Source organism: Mustela erminea, chromosome 9 (genome assembly GCF_009829155.1).
Source record: "Mustela erminea isolate mMusErm1 chromosome 9, mMusErm1.Pri, whole genome shotgun sequence".
Taxonomy (NCBI): domain Eukaryota; kingdom Metazoa; phylum Chordata; class Mammalia; order Carnivora; family Mustelidae; genus Mustela; species Mustela erminea.
In genome coordinates this window covers 5,975,835-5,997,311 of record NC_045622.1, presented here as the reverse complement: position 1 = coordinate 5,997,311, position 21,477 = coordinate 5,975,835, and the positions used below count along the sequence as shown (strand labels likewise).

The 21,477-nt window shown below is 39.3% G+C and overlaps 1 protein-coding gene and 1 pseudogene across 1 annotated transcript in view; one reads left to right on the top strand and one right to left on the bottom strand.

Moving 5' to 3' along the window:
- The window catches only part of DDX10 (DEAD-box helicase 10), a 273,486-nt gene that overhangs the window by 136,179 nt on the left and 115,830 nt on the right, over nt 1-21,477 (bottom strand). The gene's annotated exons all lie outside the window — the stretch shown is intronic.
- On the top strand, nt 15,449-16,192 carry LOC116598644 (annotated as a pseudogene).

Here is a 21,477-nt window from a genome sequence, read left to right as displayed (position 1 = left end):
GCTCTTGATTTCAGCTCAGGTCATGATCTCAGGGTCATGAGACAACCTCATACCTGCCTTAGATTCTCTCTCTCCCTCGGCCCTTCCCTCCCCGCTCTCTCCCATTCTCTTTCTCTCTCACTCAAAATAAATAAATAAAATCTTTAAAAAATAATAAATAAATCCTAAAGAATGGGAGTAATTTCAGAGAAAATTCAAAAAGGAAGTAGCATGAGGCTCACTTTTCCAGAATATCCTTCCTCACACTTGCTTCATCCATTTAAAGTTCAAGTTCCATCTAAGCCATGAGGCCTTCTCCTACCCAGTCCAACAAACTGGTCTTTGATCAATTCCTACTGTACAATTTAGCACTTAACTTTATAAGGTCTTGTGTCATCTCCTGATTTTTACGCATACTACCTATGTCCACAATGTAACTGTGAAGTGTGACAGGCTGAAAGTGTATATTGCCACAGCCACCACCATCCCAACACAGACATGCTGCACTGGGCACCGGCTAAATTCAAAAATGATGGTCAATATACACCTACCCAGCATATCAAGTGGACCATCTACTGATCAAGTCAATAAAATCTAGTGACCTCCCCATAGGAGGTGAACAAAACAGACAAAAAGGTCTCCCTTGGAGAGTTTATGCTCCATTGGAGATAGACAAGAAATAACGACTAGAAGGTTTAAGTGCTACGGGGAAAGCATATATAACAGGGTAAAGGAGGAATGACAAGTGGGTGGTACGCATTTTGGGAGGGAGATGGAGGCCAGGGGTCAGTGGTTTGTTAAAATTCCCAGAGTGTCAAGCTATGCATTTATTTGTGTATGTGTACATCATTATAGAAAAAATTGAAAATTAAAAAAAGTACAGATTCCATGTAAAAATAATAGTTTACACTTAAGATAGGAGCCTGCATTTAGTCGAGTATCCTGATTTCAGAGACATGGCCCACATCAGTCAATTCTGAACAAAAAGTCAGCACAACTCCCAACACAATCTCTACTTCTCAATCAACCTCTCCCCACTCCACCCCCTCACCTCCCTCTCCCTCACACACCAGTCCTCCAAAACAAATTTATAAATCATCTATAAATACAATTGGGTACACTCCTACTCTTTCCCACAGAGGTTGTCATCACTGCTCTAATGAATCATGCTTTAAACAGTTCAAACAAATAATCCCAAATTTTTAAAAATCCTATGCATTCAAAAGAAAAGACTATGAAAAGTAATCATCTCTACTCCCCCTCCTAGGGCCCTGAGTTCTGCCCAGTAGAATTTGCAAGTTCTACTGTATTACAAATAGAACAGATTTTTATCAATTAAGAAAGGAAACAAATACCCATCCATAATTAATCATGCCCTCCCCTGTGCCCATATCACTTTATTCATAACCTATTTTCATACTTACTATATCGTCCTATATCTTTTGGTTAAAATGTATATCTTTTGGTTAAATATCTTTCAGTTAAAATCTTATATTCAGACAGAATTTAACCTTACTCATCTCCTTCCAGATTAAGACCTGAATACATGGAGAACACTTAAACATTTATGGAAGACATATGGGAAAATGTATTCCAAGCTACCAAAAAACTTCTCAAACCAATCATAAAAGAAAGGCTACAAATAGCGTTGATGTTAGTTTAAAAAAAAAAAAAAAACTCATTACAACTTCTTAAAAGTTATATTACCTGTGTATTAAACCAACCAATTTTGGGGGCACCTAGCTGGCTCAGTTGGAAGAGCTTGTGACTTTTGATCTCTGGGTTGTGAGTTCGATCCCCACCTCGGGTATAGAGATTACTTAAATAAATAAATTTTAAAAAATTTTTGAGACGCCTGCTATGCCAAAGAAGTGATATAACCTTAAATACCAGTTACCCAAAAGTAGAACAAATAAATACAAAGGAATTCCCTAACGTATTTTGGGGGTGCTTACTATGTACACCAAGCACCATGCCAGATACTGCTACATAAGAAAACAACTACCACCCAGTGGCTAATATGTGGAGGGTATGTACACTCAAATGTGAGCTCCATGAGTGTGGGGACTGAGCCACATCTGTATCTCCCGTCCTTACACACTGCCAGGTACATGCAGTTAAGTGTTTATTGACTGAATCAAGCAAACGGAGACACAGCTCCTTCAGACCCCATTCTTCCATCCACTCTTACCCCCACCTTTACTGGTGTTCACTCATACCCTTTATTTCCTTCCTTCCACTGAAATCTGGAAGTGCTTCGCTTATTCTCATGGCTTACTCCATCTGCACTTCCAGGGTATGTATGCTCAAAAAGTCAACAAATACAACACCGGGGGGGGGGGGTATTGGAGGCTCTTTGGATTCTCTTTACTACCTTCTTGCCATCAAAGTCAAACTACTTTTTCTTTTTTTCATTTTTTTAAAAGACTTTATTTATTTGACAGATAGGGAACACAAGCAAGGGGAGTGGGAACGGGAGAAGCCCACAATCCCAGGAATCTGGGATCATGACCTGAGCCACCCAGATGTCCCAAAGTCAAACTACTTTTAAAAGTCTACCCCAAACATTTCTACATCTTCACCTTTTACTCACCTCTCAATCACTGAAATATGGCTTCTGCCTCCCACTACTCTAATGAAATCAGCAATATTGCTCAATAAATGTTTGTGAGTGGATACTTAGAGGAACTTTGAAATAGACTTTACTGGTTACTTAACAGTTCACCATTTTAACTATCTACCACAATATCACCCCAAGTTGCCCCTAACAATATTGTAACATCAATGCTAGGAAAAACAAGCATTTTTTTAAGGAAAAAACCGTGTTATTTTATATTACAGCTATTACAGACTGAAGTCAAACCCTTGTCTTTTCAATTTGGCCATCAGGAAAACTAGACACAAACTTTTCACTCAACTGTAAAAACTACATACATGCCCTAATTGTAACCATACAGGCATTCTCTGTGTGTGTGTGTGTGTGTGTGTGTGTGTGAACGTGCACATGCTTGCCCTTGACATCTGTGTTCAGTGAGACAAATACATTCCCTTTACCAGAGTTTCACTTACTGCATTTTCTTCTCATTACCTTTCTCTGCCTCCCTTTCTGTCTCTCTCTCTCTCTCTCTCTTTTTTTTTTTTTTCCAGAATGAGCCATGTCAAATCTTTTGCTGATGAGACATAAGCATGACTGACAGGACAGATGGATGGAGGGAGGGAGGGAAGGAGAGACAGGAAGATCTCTTTCAAAATGTAGCCTGGTACTCTTCCAACTGGTACATTGTCACTGGGATACTAACTAAACATGGGAGCAACCTTCATAAGGATTACAGAGTACTGCCTTTCTGGTTCGCACAACAGGATTTACATATTCCCATGACAGAAAATGTCACTCCTATTTTCACAAAGCTGCTAGAGTATCTGTCTGCTTTTAGTAGGCGCAACAGTGTTGTATCACAAACTAAACTGTTGCTATACTTCTACAAAAGACTAACCTTAGAGTTATTAATATACCTGAAAAGGACAACACTGCAGAGAAATCATAGCAAAATCCCAAAACACCTACCAGACTCTGATACAGGCAGAATAACTCACCTACTATCTGAGAGAAGTGAGTAAGCCATCTGGATAGTTATGCAGTACAAACCAATCTTATTACCAAAAACTAAAAATGAAAATAAAACTAATTCTTTTGTTTAGACTAAAGATTAGGGTAAAGTTTGTACTTCATACATATGCTTAGATAATACAAGTGTTTTTAATTCTACATATTAAATTCATAAAAGTAGGGAAGGTGTGTCAATACACAGTAAGTACCACTCTAAAGTGATAAAGGGAAATTCCTCCATTGGACCAAAAAAAAAATCACATGGGTCCTTGATTAGATTAAGTGGGTACCACAAAAAAAGTATTTGGTTTTTATGTGGGCAAGGACTGTGTTTTTATAAAATTAACCATTAAATGCAGATACACGGCAGGATGTCCTCAGAAAAGCTGTTCAAAGAGTGTAGAAGGGTGAGGATCAACAGTTAAGAAAAAAAATGTGGAACACTTGACAGATGATGAAAAATCCCATATGAGAATCCATTACAAACTAGAAGTGGTAAAACCAGAGAAAGACCAGTAGCAATCAATCACCACTTGCAACTGCTATTCTATAAGCAAAAGGCTTCCAACTATCCCTTCACCAGTGAAACTGGTAATTGTCCCAACTACTGAAGAAGGTATATGTATTCCTTTTCTACCTGGCTTCTGTGAAGAACCTGATAGGAATATATGCTACCTCCGTGGTGGTTTCTTTACAACCCAAGCCTAATGCTTAGCCTAGATTTAGATGAGATAACAGAAATCCATGTTCTCAAGAAAGAAATCTAAGAGGTTTCTTAAATTATGAGTCTACTAGAGTAGAGTATTAAAATGAAGCATACCCTCTTCATGGCAAAACTACAGTCCCCTAGAGTCCCAGTAAGTTCCTAGAGTTTTCTTCCTGACCATATAGTTACAGTCCAATGAGCTAATTAGATGATATAAAGATGCCCTTAATGCAAAATGAAGGAATTGTATTTTCCTTTACAGAAAGGACCAAATATTGATAACACAATAAAACTCAGACCAAATGGCCTCCCTCTCAGAGAAGCCTTTTCTGGCCACCATCTCTAAAGTGGCCTCTCCATAAAAGCTTTCTCCTAATTCCAGCACCCTGTGCACTACAGCTCCCAGTTTATTTCCTTTATAGCAGGACCCTATACTCCATCTTGTTTACTTATTTACTATCTGTGCATCTACCTCTAACATAAGACAGCCTTAAAAATTAATTAGTTAATTAGTTAGTTAAAACAAAAATAAGGCGGCCTTGACCACTAGCACCCGGTTTACTGTTGATTTTCTGGCACTAGAGCAAAGGGTCTGACACCCAGTAAGCTGTCAATAGAGCTGAATAACTCAGCGAATGGAGGGATTGCCAGGACACCACACATTCTCCACACACACCATGCTCTCGCCCATGACTCTACCACAGTCTCAAATGGACTTCCAGAGAAAAAGATATATTCACTAAAGGCCCTTCCACCCTTTTTGTTGTTGTTCTCAATGGAAACTTTATGTATAAACAGAATTCTTTTTAAAGAACATGGCTTATTCCACAAATTTAACTCAAAACAAACAAGCAAACTCCAAGAATCACGTTTTTCTTCTTTCACTATTAATCTGTGGCAAAAACATCCTAGGATGACCTCCAATGATTCCACCTTCTGGTGTCCATACCTCTGTGTAATCCCCTCTTCTTCAGTGAAAGCAGGACTGTCTTCCAATCAACACAACATGGGAAAAGTAATGGGCCATCCCTCCCGCCGCGGCGGGAGACTGGATGTGAGACTCCATCTCACCAGCAGACTGGAGCCACAGATTCCCTGTGCAGGCTTAATGATGTCAGCAGCCATGCTGGAGAAGCCCATACGGCAAAGAACTGTGGGTGGCCTCTAGGAACCAAGGGCAGTCCCCAGCCAACAGCTAGCACAAAGCTGGGGCCCTAAGTCACACAGCTGCCAAAGACATTCTGCTAACAGCTTTAATGAGCTCAGAAGGTGACTTTTCATTCAAGTCCCCAGATGAGAATGTAAAGTGCCCAATACCTTGACTGCAGCCTTGTGAGACATCAAACCCAGCTAAGCTAAGACACGGACCATACAACATAATAAATGTGTGTTGTTTTAAGCTTCTGAATTTGTGGAAAACTGTTATACAGCAATAGAAAACTACTGTCTAGTTTGATGTTATTTTTAATTTTTCAATGTACTTGAACTAACACAATAAACAACGCCCCCAATAAATGCTTACTGAGAATTAACTGTGAGCGTCTGATCGTTCCGGTCCACTTACACTTCACTTGTATGAGAAAACAGGTGCGAGCACACACACGTTAGCGGAGCTGGAATCTGCTTTGGAATTAGACCCGTCAGCAATACCTTACTCTAAAAAGAGACAAGAGGCTATAGAACCCCAAAGTGAGAAAATATCAAAGGAAAGCAATTATCTCCTGTGATCCTCACAGGTTAGCAAAAGGAAGACACAATTCAGAGGCAACCACCAAAGATATTTATTTCCAACAAAGGACCATTTGCTTTATTTCTCAGTTGCTGTTACCTAGAGATTACTTTATAAATAAAAGATTAAAAATCAAAAAGCTTCCACTGAAATGAATATCTGAAGTTTACTTGCTAAAAATATAAAAGAATGAGAACATAAAAACACATATTAAGTGCATTTTACATGACATCAAAGGTAGCTTTGATTTATGTAATATATGCCTCAGAGATAAAATGAGGAAGAGAGCAATGATAAACAAAAAACAAAGATCCTTGAATTCTAAAATAGTGCTCCTAGGTATTATTATTCATCTGAGTGGAATGACCCTGAGTAACAAAGGTAGTAAAAAACTTATAATATTGAACCAGATTTGATATACTGAAAGACTACTGCTAGCAAAAAATCATCTGTTGGAAAAGAAAGTAAGTAGAGGAAACCGAAGGCAGCTAAAAAAGGGGGTGGAGGGGCAGTGCATGCTGGAGACAGCAGGTGTCTGTAATAGCAGACTGTCAGTTCTACAGAAAAAAGTCAACTCTGTTTGCTTATGTTTGTTCCTGCGCTGGATTTCTAAAAACAATAGGTGCAGACATTAACTTTATAGGCTGCCTCTGCTGGTATTTCTTCGGAGCTATATCTATATCCAAGTCTGACTAATTGAGATAATTAAATTCAAGTCTGGAAAGATCAATTCATGAGACGATGATTCTGTGTTAGCATCATGGCATTCAACCTTCACTGAGCTCATACAGGCTGGGGGTTCCCTAAAACACACATATAAAAATAAAAGTACATATGTGATCCTTACCATGCAACGTAAACAACTAACTCTAAGAATCCGGTAATTGTCTTTTAAAAGAATTTCATAAAGTTTCAGAAAATAACAAAAAGAAAGCAACATACTCTAAGCATGACAGATCAGACTTGAGAGAATGACCTATCCCTGGCAGGAAATAATAGGCTGCTGTCTCCTAAGAAATCAGATGCTCTTTTTTTTTTTCTGATACATAAACAAAAGAGGTCTAATGAAAATGTAGAAGATTGCTTTAAAGAAGGGCGGGGGGGAAACTGGTATCTTTCAAGTTACAGTATTATTGAATTTTGTGCATTTTAAATTATATCAGTATACTATTACTTGGGTGTTACAGATTTACCCATACATGTTTCTGAGTTTTCTAAACAGAGCAGAGATGAGATCCCCCTTGATTAGCCACAACAGGCCTCATGGCACTCAATGCACACTGTTTCTATTTCTCCTTTTTCTTTCTTTCTTTTTTTGGACTACAAATAAACCCATTAAAACAGTATCAGGTTGAGAATTTCTACGCTTTTCTTTTTCAAGCCTCCCATAGCTCCCTTTTCACCTCTAAATAATAAAATTGTCAAGATCACCCTTGTTTTAAAGATGACAAAAGAATTTGATAATTAGTAGCATACATAGTAGTGAATGGCGAAAGCTCAGGAATACAAAGGACCTAGATCTGAATTCTAAATTAGTTATGTTCTTATTTAGCAGCATCTAGCACATTAAAAAAGTCAAGTTTTTCAAAAGGAAAAGTGTTTTGTGTTGGGTGTATTCTAAAGGGGTGTGAAGGGCCTAGAGAATGTATTCATGCAAGAGAAAATGGGAATGACAATACAGGAATCAAATGCAGAAACTAAGTCACTTCCCATGTGCACCCCGCAGCCTTAGGAATACTTCCAGTCATGCTTCTACTCCATTTCACAACAGGGTGCATGAGACACAGAGGCTGTAAGAGGCTGAGGGGCTTGCCTGTGGTGAGGAAACAGAACACAGTGTATTCAGGATTCACAGGTCTCCTCACATCTAGTCCAGCAGATGCTGTTTTCTACACACACTAAGCTCTTGCCAATCTTAGAAGAGTTTAACATTTTACAAGTTCAGACACTTTGAAAACATGTTCCTAAACACACTCAAAAAAGCACACTTATCTCAAGTTGTAAGAAGAGGGGGAAAGACAAGCCAACAGAACCAAAACTCAGGGCCGATTTTGTAGTGGTTAATCAGTGTGTCCTTTCCATGCATAGGTTAGGAAGGTAGGGAGAGCTGGAGATCATTTTTTTAAATTCTAATATTGTTACAAAACTCTGACCTGGTTAAGTATTTTCTTAACAAAATTGAAACAATCACACTGTGACATTCAAAGTATCCATTCTGATATCCCCACGTACACAGCCTAACAACATCATCTTTCTCAAGAACTAGTTGCATTATCACCATCATCCGGAGTCTGAAAAAGAGAGAATAGACCTCTGAGTCCAGTCTACAGTTCTGCCAACTCAAAGGATTAATTCTTTATGGTCTGAGCACAAAGTATTTGACAAAAAGACATCAACTAACAACTATTATCCATTTCTACCTCTACATACTGAACACACAAAGATGCAAAAGGAATGGGGAGAAACAGCTTAATCACCTGGATGACAAATCAATTTATAGAGCAAACACTCAAAGGTTAAGTATAATAAGATACATTGAAAATTAATATCAACTGCAAAAACAGGGATAACATACAAACTACAAATACTAGAAACACAACATTATTCAAATAAATGGTTTAATCCTACTTTTGCCCAATAAGGTTAGGCAAAAGCATCACCTCGTGCAATTTTCCACATAACCAGCAATTAATCAAGAATTTTTTATTTCTTATAAATCTGAAACTAGAGCTTCCAAAAATTCATACGAACTCGCTAGCAGCATTTAGCTCCATCTAGGCAGGCAAAGCAGCCTCAAGGAGCAAGAAAATGCTGAAGGGAATACACAGAAAACTATACACAGAATACAATACACAGAACAGGGCAATAAATTATTAAAGTACTCGCTTAAGAAAGAAACAAAGGCAAAAGTTGACAGAAAAGGAAACAGACAATGAGGACTATGGCAATGCTGGGAAAAGTGAAGCTGAACCAAGTTTAGAAGTCACTATAAGCCTGAGGAGCTGTCCCTGCCTATATTCTACTCATATTTATTGAGCACCAACACTGTGTCAGGCGTGGTGCCAAGCCTTGGGGTGGGAGAAGAAATAAGACAGAGACTCTGTCCTCTAGATGCCAGCCTAAATGGAAAAGCTGAATATACAAATGAACAATTACAAGGCAGCTAACGTTCAAGGAGTGGAATCTGTGCAAAGGCAAGAGAAGGGGACAAATTGAGACCTGACCTTTTTTAGAAAGGGTCTTCAAAAAAAAGTAATTCCTAATGCCCTAAAGCATACTTGGAAGGTAGTAAGTTACCATCGTTCTTACGCACCTGCATGATAACATTCTTATGCCATCCCTGGAAAAGTTCAGAAATAGTCACTCAAACTCCTTGTCTGACAAACAGAGGCTTCAATCAAAGAGTGAGATTTCACCAGATACACAGAAACAAGCATAGGGCATCCCAGGTAGGGAGAATCTGATTTGCAAGGAGAGGGTAAGCCACGTTTGGGGAATTCTTAGTCATCCGGATGGAGGTGGAGGCAGGGAAGAAAGCGAGTAGGGACAGAACTAGGCTCTGGCAAGAGATGGGGCAGGATGTAGTTTTGCATCACACTGCAACGCATTTAGCATGGCGTGCTAACATATAATCCATATATTAATATAATTCCTTATATATTGATACACAGAATTAATATACAGAAACAGGTAGGGACCTACTATGGAGGTGTAAAGTGATCAGATTTGTTTCAAAGTATTTGGTCCTGGTTCAGAGGCCAAGAACCAACACTTTCTAGGATGCTATCATATTTACCACATAGCAAGAGGAAAAAAAGTTCTACCCAAACTGGAACATTAACTTTTTTACATTTTCAGTGTAAGATGCTTTATTACATAACAAACTCTGTCATCCACACTCTTACCAATGATTTAAAGAATTTCAATAAATTAACATTTTTCAGATCATGTGAATTATCGTGAGTCCAAAAAGATATTGACATTACTTTTAACAGCTCTTTAATCTCACACACACATACACATATCCCCCACAAAAACTGCCAAGAAAAAGCAATTCCTAGGATAGCAGATACAGTTATTGGATCAGTATGCTTAATTAGAAATAAACTGGGTCTTAGATGGGAATTTACTTAAATAAAAAACAGTATGAAAACCCCAGAACTACTGATACTTAGAGGCAACTCAAAACAAGCATAGAAGAGATTAAATTTCTCCTCTACCCCCTTAGGGTCTTGGCCAGGCCTAACAATTAAACTGATGGAATTCACATTAACACCAGAAAAGCATACAAATTTTTTCATTTTTTTTTACGTACTTGGAAGCCCTCACAAGAAAAACGAAGACCCAAAGAAGCCATTAGGGCCAAGGGCTTACACATTAGGCTGAACGAACGGTAGTAAATTATGAAGATGTGACAAGATGAAGGGGTTGGAATGGGGCAGATAACTGTGGAAAAGTGGCTAGGAAGGTAGGGTTAGTTTAGTAAGGGTTGTTGTTCTTGTTGTTGTTGTTGTTTTAAGATTTTATTTTTTTGAGAGAGAGAGGGAGCATGCACGAGTGTGAGGAAGGGACAGAGGGAGGGAAAAACAGACTCCCTACTGCTGATACAGGTCTCCATCCCAGGACTCTGGGATCATGACCTGAGCCAAAGGCAGAAGCTTAACCTACTGAACCACCCACATGCCTTAGGTTAGTTTAATAAGGTTTGTTTGTGCAGATTTTTCTCTGCCTCAATTCCCCATCTCTGGTGGCAGGAAGGCTCCTTTCTCCTAGTGAGAAGGAGGGCATTTCTCACTAGTTTTCCCTCTTGCCTTCAGGAAGAGAAAGGAAGGTCAGAGTCGCCTTCTTGCAAGTGCTGTTATTTATCTGCCTTTAACTCAATATAACCCTCATATCCGCATGGTATCTTCTGCGGTGGCATATTTTGCCAGCCCACACAAGCAAATCTGAAACTTCAAACACCCCAGCATCTGTTTTCTCCCCCACTCTATCCATGAACTTACAGTAATTCTTCTAACTTGTTTAGCATTCCAATATCCCCAATCCTCTTCTGATTTAAAAAAAACCTGCTCTTAAAAAGAGAGAAGATATTCAGCCTAAAAGGGAAGGAAATTCACACACATGCTGCTACAAGATAGATGAATCTTGAAGACATTAAGTGAAATAAACCAGTCTCAAAAAGACAAGTACTGTATGACTGAACTTCCAGGACGTATCCAGAGTCATCAGATTCATAGAGACAAAGTACAACAGTGGCTGCCTAGGACTGGAGAGAGAAGAGTGGGGTTTCAGTTTTGCAAGGTGAAAAAGTTCTGGAGATTAGCTGCAAAATGATGTGAATATTCTTAACAGTACTATGCCACACACTTAGAAAGAGTTAAAATGGGAAATTTTATGTTATGTGAGTTTTAAAATGTTACAAAAAAAAAAAAAAAAAAACAAAGAAACAGATGTCTAATAAACTCATGGAGACTGAAATGGTGAGTAACTGAGGACAAATCCATGCCTCAGGAAGGAGAAACCAAAGGAGCCTTTCCTGGAATCTAAGAGTTTAGAGTCTTCTATTCCCTAAGCAAACCTTGGGGGGGCCAAAACAGTGATTTATTTAAAATGTTTTTCAGCAAAATTTGTAAGACATCAATATATTAAGCAAGAGATGGAAGCAGGGAGTCAAAACAGCTTAGAAAGATTGAAAGAAATAAGAGTATTCAAGGGATCGGTTCAAAGACGGCTGTTAAGATTTCTAAGCATGGTAAGAGAAAGGATACAGCCTACGTCCGTTCCATTGGGATTATTAGGTGGGAGTCACTGAGCAAGCAGATGAAGAGGGAGTCCACTGCACAAGCTGCAGAAGGAGGCCCTTCCTCTTGCTCTTCAGCTACCAGGCCATTCAGCAGGAATCAAAGAACGGCTTTATTTATTTATACTTCTCCTCGTCTTAAAAGACCTGAAAAGGTCAGCAAATAACCCTGCTGTTCTGTTATTTGCTGTTGACCAACACAACAGGAATATTTATACTTCCCAGAATTTGAAGTGCTATGATAATGACACAGCTCTCCTTACACACCACAGAAGAGGAACAATTCTGAAAGATTTTATCAATAAAACTGTGCTAACTCCAGTCATACGTTAAATGTACTAGGTAAGCCCTTATTTACTAGATAGAGCTCTATCTCCTGAGTGGATCTTTTGTAATAGAATTCATTTATCTATTTGTTATATTCTCCTGCAGAATTCTTCCTGTTTATCTCTACTACTGCACAGGAGAAAGGCATAGAGGGAGGTTAAAAGAAAGTCCTAAATCAGATAAAGGTTCTAGAAGAGCCCTTATTCCTTTTACATACCAAAGGAAAGTAAAACTAGAATCATCTAAGGCATATTAACAAGAATGGAAATCATAATACAATTTAACTATTTGTAGTTCAGAGACAAATAACTTTTTTATTGAAAAGGCTAAATTTGCCATCCCACATGAGCATTCTCTCCGTACTTTTTTAACTTACTACTGAGTGCTACATGAGACAGTGAACAGAAGAATAAATCAACTCATGTCAACTTCCAAGACAGGATTATCCACTACTGCTGAGTCCAGTCTGACTCAAGACTGTGGAAAAGACAAAAATGAGTAACAGTTGTTATCCCAAAAAAGCATACTGTCCACTGGAAGGTTAAAGGGTAAAACACAAGTGTACACTCAACCAGAACACAAGGAATATGTACTATAAAGGTTATGCGGAACAAGGATAGTTCTGTCATCACAAAAAAAGAAACATAAGGGGCACCGGGGTGGTTCAGTGGGTTAAAGCCTCTGCCTTCAGCTCAGGTTACGATCCCAGGGTCCTGGGATCGAGCCCCACATCAGGCTCTCTGCTCAGCAGGGAGCCTGCTTCCCTTCCTCTCTCTGCCTGCCTCTCTGCCTACTTGTGATCTCTGTCAAATAAATAAATAAAATCTTAAAAGAAGAAAAAAAGAAACATAAAAACAATGTTTTTATTGAAAATTAACTGGCTCTTTGAAAGTTCAGTAAAACTGATAAGCCCTTTTTCCTGAAAATCGGGAAAATAAAGTAAACACAATTCACAGTATGAGAAATGAGAGGGAGAACATCACCACAGATCATACAGACATTAAAAGGCTAGTAAGAGAGTATTACCAGCAACTTCATGTCAACAAATCCAGCTGACTTAAATGGAACAGGAAAATTTCTTGAAAAGTAAAAACCACTGAAGGTCGGGGCACATGTGTGGCTCAGTCGGTTAAGTGGCTGACTCTTGATTTTGGCTCAGATCGTGATCTTGATGTTGTAAGATTAAGCCCCACTTTAGACTCTGCACTAGGCTAGGAGTCTGCTTGAGTATCCCTTCCTATTGCCTCTGCCCTTCCCCCTGCTCACTCTCTCTAAAATAAATTTAAAAACGCTTTTTAAAGAAAAATAAAAACTACTGAAGGTCACTGAAGAAAAAAATAAATGACACAGTCTTATATTTAGTAGAGGAAAAGAATTTGTAGTTTAAAAACCTACCCACGGAGACATTACCAAAAAAGCAAATTACAGAACAATCAGTCTCATAAAACACAAAAGTAAAAATGCATAAGAGAATTTGCAAATTGAACCAAGCATGTAAAAGAATCATGGTCAAGAGATCTATTAAGGGAATTCAAAAACAACACAATCCCATCTGTATTTTAGGATGATAACTCCAAAAAGCACTATTAGGAATAATTTAAAACAGAGAGACTGAAAAAGGTATGTGTGGGTAGAAGGAGGGGGAAGGAGCCTATTAGGGTAGTATTTCAGGAGTCAAAAGCAAAAGAGACCCCCACGTGGCACAATGTCTGTGAGCAAGAGTAAAGAGAAAATGTGCTTGCCAAGGACACTTACACCAGTGAAATGTCTGGGTGACTAACACATCCAAGTACACCTGAATCCTCTGGAAGATAGTAATGCCATTAAGTGACACAAACTTTAGGAAGGACAATAATAAATTCTGTTTTGGCACATGCTGGTGAAGAAGAATGCATCTGAAAATCACAAAGGACAAGAGCCAAAACCCACAACACAGAGCACATTTTATATAACCCATGAAGGAGAGGACTCAATTCTGACTAATCAAGAACTAGCTATAATCCTGACACAAGGCAACATACAAAGATCATTACTTTGTATTCATCTAAAAAGATGGATATTTATCTCCAGGCAAAACGCCTACAAAATGTACTTTAATAGTCTTCCTTCCTTTCTACCCAAAACATTCTCTTTGTAATTAACTGAGTTAATAAAACTGCCTATCTGGAGATCTGTCCCTAAGAACAATTTAGATAGCTCTTTTCAAAGTGATAACAGTGATCACACATGAATTCAAAACATGGTGTTTTGTGGGTTTTTCTTTAACTGTAAATCATCAGCATCAGGACAAACAACATTGGTTGTATCCTTTCCTATTCCCTGCTCAAAGAACTGCTTTCTCCAGCTATCAAATGGCTAAAGGGTTGGGTTAAAATCTTCACAGTGAATCTTACTTGGTATGACTGTTCCCAGTCCTAGCAAGCTGCAGGCCAGAATTAACTGGGAACGCTTATTTTTTTTTTCTTTAAGGATTTTATTTATTTAAAAGAGAGAGTGTGTGTGAGAAAGAGCAGGAGCAGCAGAAGCAGAGCAAGAGGGAGAAGCAGATTAACACTGCTGAATAGGGAGCCCAACTTGAGATGCCATCCCCAGACCCTGGGGTCATGACCCTAAGTTGAAGACAGATGCTTAACTGCTTAACCTAGTGAGCCACTCTGGTGCTCCCTCATCTGGGAACTTTTTTTTTTTTTTTTTTTTTTTTTTTGGGAGAAAGAGAAGTAATATTTGTTAAAGATCCGTAACAATCAGATGAAATGAGGATTGTGATACTAATATTAAGGATGGGAAAAGAGGTTCAAAGAGATTAAAGAATGTGACCAAGATAATACTGATAATAAGTGACACAGGTGGAATCTGAATGCAAATATGACCCTAATGTCCATGCTCTCTGCGTTCCTTCCCAAGACCACACATGCCTACGTTCTAACCTTATCTCATCTGGGAACTTTAAAAGATAAATGACAATGCTCAGACTCCATCCCTCCTCACTTTCCCAGTGGTGGGTATTAAGGAGGGCACGGATTGCATGGAGCACTGGGGGTTATACACAAACAATGAATCATGGAACACTACATCAAAAACTAATGATGTACTATACAGTGACTAACATAAATAAATCATTTATAAAGTACAACAAAAGGAGAAAGCCCCTGATCTAAATGGAATGTGCATTTTTCTTCTCCAAGGAAAGACAAAACAATAGATCACGCCAGTGCTGTAAGACATCTAGGCAGCCCCAGAGGTCCTAGAATGGGAAGCCAAGACAGCTTCCGTGGAGCCAAGGCCAAGGTGTGGATCTCCACCACCAAACTAAGCCACCTAGTCCAGGATATGAAAACTGATTCCTGAGAGGAAATCTGTCTCTTCTCCCTACCCACCAAGGAATCTGAGATCACTTTTTCCTGGGGGTATTTCCTGGAGAAGTACCTGGGGGTATTTCCTCAACAATGAGGTTTTGAGGATTATGCCCATGCAAAAGCAGACCCACACTGGCCAGCAGACTAGATTCAAGCCATTTGTCACCATGGGGGACTAGAACCAACTTGTCAGTCTAGAGGCAGCCACTGCTATACATGGGACCATCATCCTGGACAAGCTCTCCATGGTCCCTGTGTGGCAAGGCTACTAGAGGAACAAGATCAGCAAGCCCTCCACTGTCCCTTGCGAGGTGACAAACCACTAAGGCTCTGTTCTAGTGGGTCGCATCCTCCTCTCCAGGAGCACTGGTATTGTCTAGGCTCCTGTGCCCAACAAGCTGCTGATCATGGTGGGTACTGACAAGAGCTACACCTTGGTCAGATGCTACACTGTCACCATGGACAACTTTGCCAAGATCATATCTGATGCCATCTTTAAGACCTAGATCCATCTCACCACCAAAGAGACTGATGCAAAGAGATTATATTCACCAAGTCTCCCAATCAAGAATTTAGGGATCATCTCATAAAGATCCATACCAGTGTTTCCAGGCAGAAGACTCAGGCTGCAGTGTGGTCATCACATACTTCACTTTACTTTCCTTGTATAAAAATTAAGACTATTTAAAAAATAAAGGATTCTGCCCTAAAATTCACTTCTAAATCAATTATTTAAATCTTTCTTCCTTTTGTTCTCCAAAGAGCATGGACAGCTTGGTGCTTCCAAGGCTCACTTCTCCCCCATACCCTGGATTTGATCATTCCTATTCCTCCTGAACCCACTGCCTCATTCTCTTCAATGAGGTTCAGGAGCTACTTTCCTTAGGCCTTTAAATATGTTCACATTTGACAGTTCACATTCGTCAGTTCTTAGAACAAATAAATTGCACGATATATTCCTTTCCCAACCAGCTACCCCATGACACCCAACCCCTGCTCCCTTCACAGCCAACCTTCTTAAACTGTGGTCCCCTCATCTCTTCATTTATCAACCCACTTTACTATGCCTTCCACCTCCAGTACTGGAATAAAATTGCCTGGGGAAGTACACCAATTATTGCCTCACTGCTAAAATTAAAGACTCCTATTAAGTCTCTAGATTTCTCTCTTATTTTTAAGCCTCCAATAAAGTCAAAGTATATGTTAGACACTAGATGTACAAAGTTGATTAAAACAGTCCCTATCTTAAGCAGCTCACAGTCTTATGCAAGAAATAGTCACAGAGACCATTTCAATATGGCAGTAAATAAGTTCAATGACACTGGTTTATACATAATAGATGGAAATCATAGGGAACTGGAGCTAGGAAATGGTTTCTAAGAAGAAAGAATAATCTCAGTTTTAAAGGTTTAATGTCATACAGTGAGAAAGAATATTTCAGACAAAACATATGTGTGTAAAGACAAGAGAAATGACCTAAACTCAGGCAACAACCATAAGCAGGAAGGAGAGGACAGACCCAAGAAAAATCTATTAACCTGTCATACAGAATTTGATACCACTAACTATTCTGCCCTAACTACTCTCTTTTGTTGGATTTGTCTTCTATTCCAAAGAGTCTGTCCCCATCCTCCTCATACTCTAAATGCCCTCTGAAGATCTGATCCAAGCCTGCTACTGGCTAGCAAGCACTGCAAACAAAGTCATGGTAAAAAGTTTTCATTTGCAACTTTAATGACAGTACTGACAAGCAAAAGAATACTCAGTTCTCTCCACAGGATTAGTCAAATTAATTGCTTTCATAAAAGTAATGTACAAACTGGGGTGCCTGGGTGGCTCAGTGGGTTAAAGCCTCTGCCTTCGGCTCGGGACGTGATCCCAGCGTCCTGGGATCGAGCCCCGCATCGGACACTCTGCTCCACAGAAAGCCTGCTTCCTCCTCTCTCTGACTGCTTCCCTGCCTACTTGTGATCTCTCTCTCTCTCTCTCTCTGTCAGATAAATAAAATCTTAGAAAAAAAATACTTAAAAAAAAGTAATGTACAAACTAACATATTTAAAAATAGCAGTTATCAGGATATTACGGTGCAAGAATAGTGACTTAAGGTAAAGACTATTAATAAAATGCATTGAAGAGAAGCAAGCTGCAAGTGATCCTGGGGAAATTAAACTGCAGAATCTAAAGTGATTTAGAAATAGTCTAACTGGAATTTAATTGCAGATGAGAAATATTGCTCAGATAAATTTTAACCAGATCTAGAAGATGGTCAAAAAGAACTGTAGAATGAATTAATGGTAGAAAAATTTTAGACTTGCGCTTTCTCTGAAGAATGCAAGTGGGTCTTCTACTTCCAAATTCAAATCTGAGAATGTCCTGCAGAATTGCCTGTGAGAATCACAATTCCTAAGCAGAAACCTAATAGGTGGTTTCTAAGGTAACTACAGCCCATATCCATACCATATAATCGACATATCAGAGTCATCACCTGAGCTTCCCAGAAATTAACTGGAAGAGCTGACATGTTGTACTTGTACCCTAAGGCTGCAACCCTTTAAACAAATGAACTCCATGTTCTACATTAGGTGAATTTGCCAGTCGCTTTCTAAAGGAAAAAACACATCTTTGTAGAGGTCAAAAAGAAATATGTGAGAATAATCTCTTCTGATGGCTGTGCTCTTAATTCTCAATGGCCAATGGAAACAGAACTCCTTACGATGTTACAGAAGCAGCTTTTAAAAACTTTTAAAGAGATATCAGAACAAGAGCAATTCAGTTGTCCCATACATATTCTTTGGCTCATTTTATTTCTCTCAGAAAAAAAGAAAGTCTGCTAATTGTCTCTCCAAGAAAGAAAACAGCAAGGGAAGGGAGAGGATTCTTGGCTGTGCAATATGAGCTACACTCTCAGAACCTTTGATAACTGCAGCTCAGACTCTTCCTGCCTCCCTTTCAAGGAAAGCCATTTCAACTATAAATTAACAGAATCATTTTGGAAGGCAAGACAAATACGCTTTCTTTTTTTACCCTCTTGGGGTAAGAAGAGAGAAAAGAAGGGGTCAACAAAAAATCTCTTCATACAGTTTAATATTATGAATACCACTTGGTATGTGATAAAACTTGTGAATTTTTTTCATTCAATCCAATTCCACTAAATGAGCTTGTTTGTAAGTGGATCAGCTGTCACTACATTGTAAACTGCATTTAAAATTATTTTCCTTCCTCTTGAGAATTTCATTTAATAGGCTTATGTAAATTAAGTACCTTTATTTACTGCCCCATCCAAATAGAAAGAGAGCAAGTCGTCAATAAGAGAAACATTTTGCAACAATATAACAGGCATTCACATTAATAAAATACTTGAGTAGAATACTAAAAATATGTTATTTCAGTGCATTGTAATAAAACAGTATTGTTTGGGACAAAGAGACAAGGCAAATATATTTATGGAGGATGTGGTAAACTAGGAAAATTACAAATCCAATTAGCACTTGATAAAAAATTCTAATACAAAGCTTTTTAGAAATCGTGACTATTCAAATGGCAGTTATACTGGAAACAAACCAGATAATACAGTTTCCTGGCCTAAACAAACACACTAGTCCTAAGTGGAAGCAGGAGGAGAGAGGAGGGGGAAGGAAAAAAAAAAAAAAAAAAAACTGTCCAGAAATCACTCTTTTAGTCACCTCAAAAGATTTTCCTTCTGATGCACAAACTCAGGAGAACAGGACAATTAGTTATATCTTCAGGAACCTGATTCAGCACCAAGTATTAGGGTAGTATTGTCAAGTCTGTTCTTTAATCTCTAACTTTTGCTTCCCTATCCTGTACTTTGCTACTTGTAATCGCCCTTCTTTATGTCATCGGTTACAGAGAAAGCCTGTTAAAAGAAAGCAATCAACTGTAAACTGGCATTTTACTTTTGGAAAGCAAGATGGCAAAACACATCTACAGCTGTGGCCATCATCTTCATCTCACCTGTGTGAACCATCCTCTTTCCCCAGGGCTTTCTATAAATCAAATAATTTAATCTTTGAACCATGAAAGATAGATTTTCTTACCTTTTCACACAGGATGAAAATGAGGCTCAAACGGTCAACTTGCAATTTGGGTCTAGCCCAGGAACACAAAGCCCATCAATGCAATACTCCACACTAACCAAATATGAGATCAAACCTATGTACCATCTTAATAGGTGTTATAAAAAGCACTTGACTAAATTATGCCCATTCATAATTTTAAAAAGAAAACACTCAAAACTAGAAATAGAGAACTTTCTCAATTTGATGAAGGATGACTATGATATGGGTAATCAGACATTTGGTTAACTTTCTAAGTTTTGTCTCCTTTATCAGGTAGCTTCTACCTGATAAAGATAGGATGTCCACAACCTTTATGCTTATAGTAAACATGACCCTGGCTGGTAGACTGCATCTGGACTGGAAGAACTAATAATGTGATAGGAAGTACAAATTCAAACTTCTTCATAATGGACATGTCCCTTGCAGGAACCATGGAGAGGATACCTATGGAATTATTAGAAGAGACAACAGCTCTAGAGGAGCATGAAAAGCTTCTAAGCTATATGGCTCTCCCACCTATTCTTTGGGGATCTTGTGTTCTTGCACCTGAACTCTCATAGGGGCAGAAGGTAGAGCAAGATTAACCTGCAGAATGCAGCAAGGGCTCCTAAAGAAGAGGGACACCTGAGGTTGCTCTGAAGCCAAGTGTGGCAATTAACCTTTCTTCCCCTATCCAAATGTTTAGGTCAACATAAGACAAACCTTGGGTGGGCCAAATGGAATAAAAAATTTAAATTCTATATCATATTTAATGGTTAAATATTAAATGTATTTCTCCAAAGATCAGGGAAAAGGCAACAATGTCCACTCTGCCCACTTCTTTGTGAAATTACATGGGAGGTCCTAGCCACTGCAAGAGGCAAGAAAAGTGAATAAACACATAAAGCCTGAAGAGAAAAATTAAAACTATTGCTTATGCAGATAATCCTAAAGAATAAAAAAAAAAAAAATCCTAACATAACAAATAAATCTACCAATGTTTTCGGATACAAAATCAAAATACAAACATCAATTCTGAGTTGGATGCATTAGCAACAACAACAAAAAAACTTTTTTCAAATACCAGTTACATGCTATCAAAAATCTTAAAATATTTCGGAAGGAGGAGTCAAGATGGCGGAGAAGTAGCAGGCTGAGACTACTTCACCTAGCCGGAGATCAGTTAAATTAGCTTATCTAAAGATTGCAAACACCTGAAAATCCATCGGCAGATCGAAGAGAAGAAGAACAGCAATTCTGGAAACAGAAAAACAACCACTTTCTGAAAGGTAGGACCGGCGGATAAGTGAATCCAAAGCGACGGGAAGATAGACCCCAGGGGGAGGGGCCGGCCCCCGGCAAGCGGAGGAGCAACGGAGCACAAAATCAGGACTTTTAAAAGTCTGTTCCGCTGAGGGACATCGCTCCTGAGGCTAAACCGGGGCGAAGCCCACGCGGGGTCAGCGTGGCCTCAGGTCCCGCAGGGTCACAGAAGGATGGGGGTGTCTGAGTGTCACGGAGCTTGCGGGTATTGGAACGGGAAAGCTGGCTACAGAGACAGAGCCGACAGTAAGCTCACAGCTCGGTGTTACCTTGAACCGGTCGCAGGCTCGGTGAGCTCGGAGCCCGGCCGGAGGTCAGGCACACGGGAGTAACTGGGCGCTGTTCTCTGAGGGCTCACTGAGGAGTGGGGCCCTGGGCTCTCGGCTCCTCCGGGCCGGAGACCAGGAGGCCGCCATTTGTATTCCGATCCTCCAAAACTCTACGGAAAGCGCTCAGGGAACAAAAGCTCCTGAAAGAAAACCCGAGCGGATTACTCACCCCGGCCCCGGGTAAGGGCGGTGCAATTCCGCCTGGGGCAAAGACACTTGAGAATCACTACACCAGGCCCCTCCCCCAGAAGATCAACCAGAAA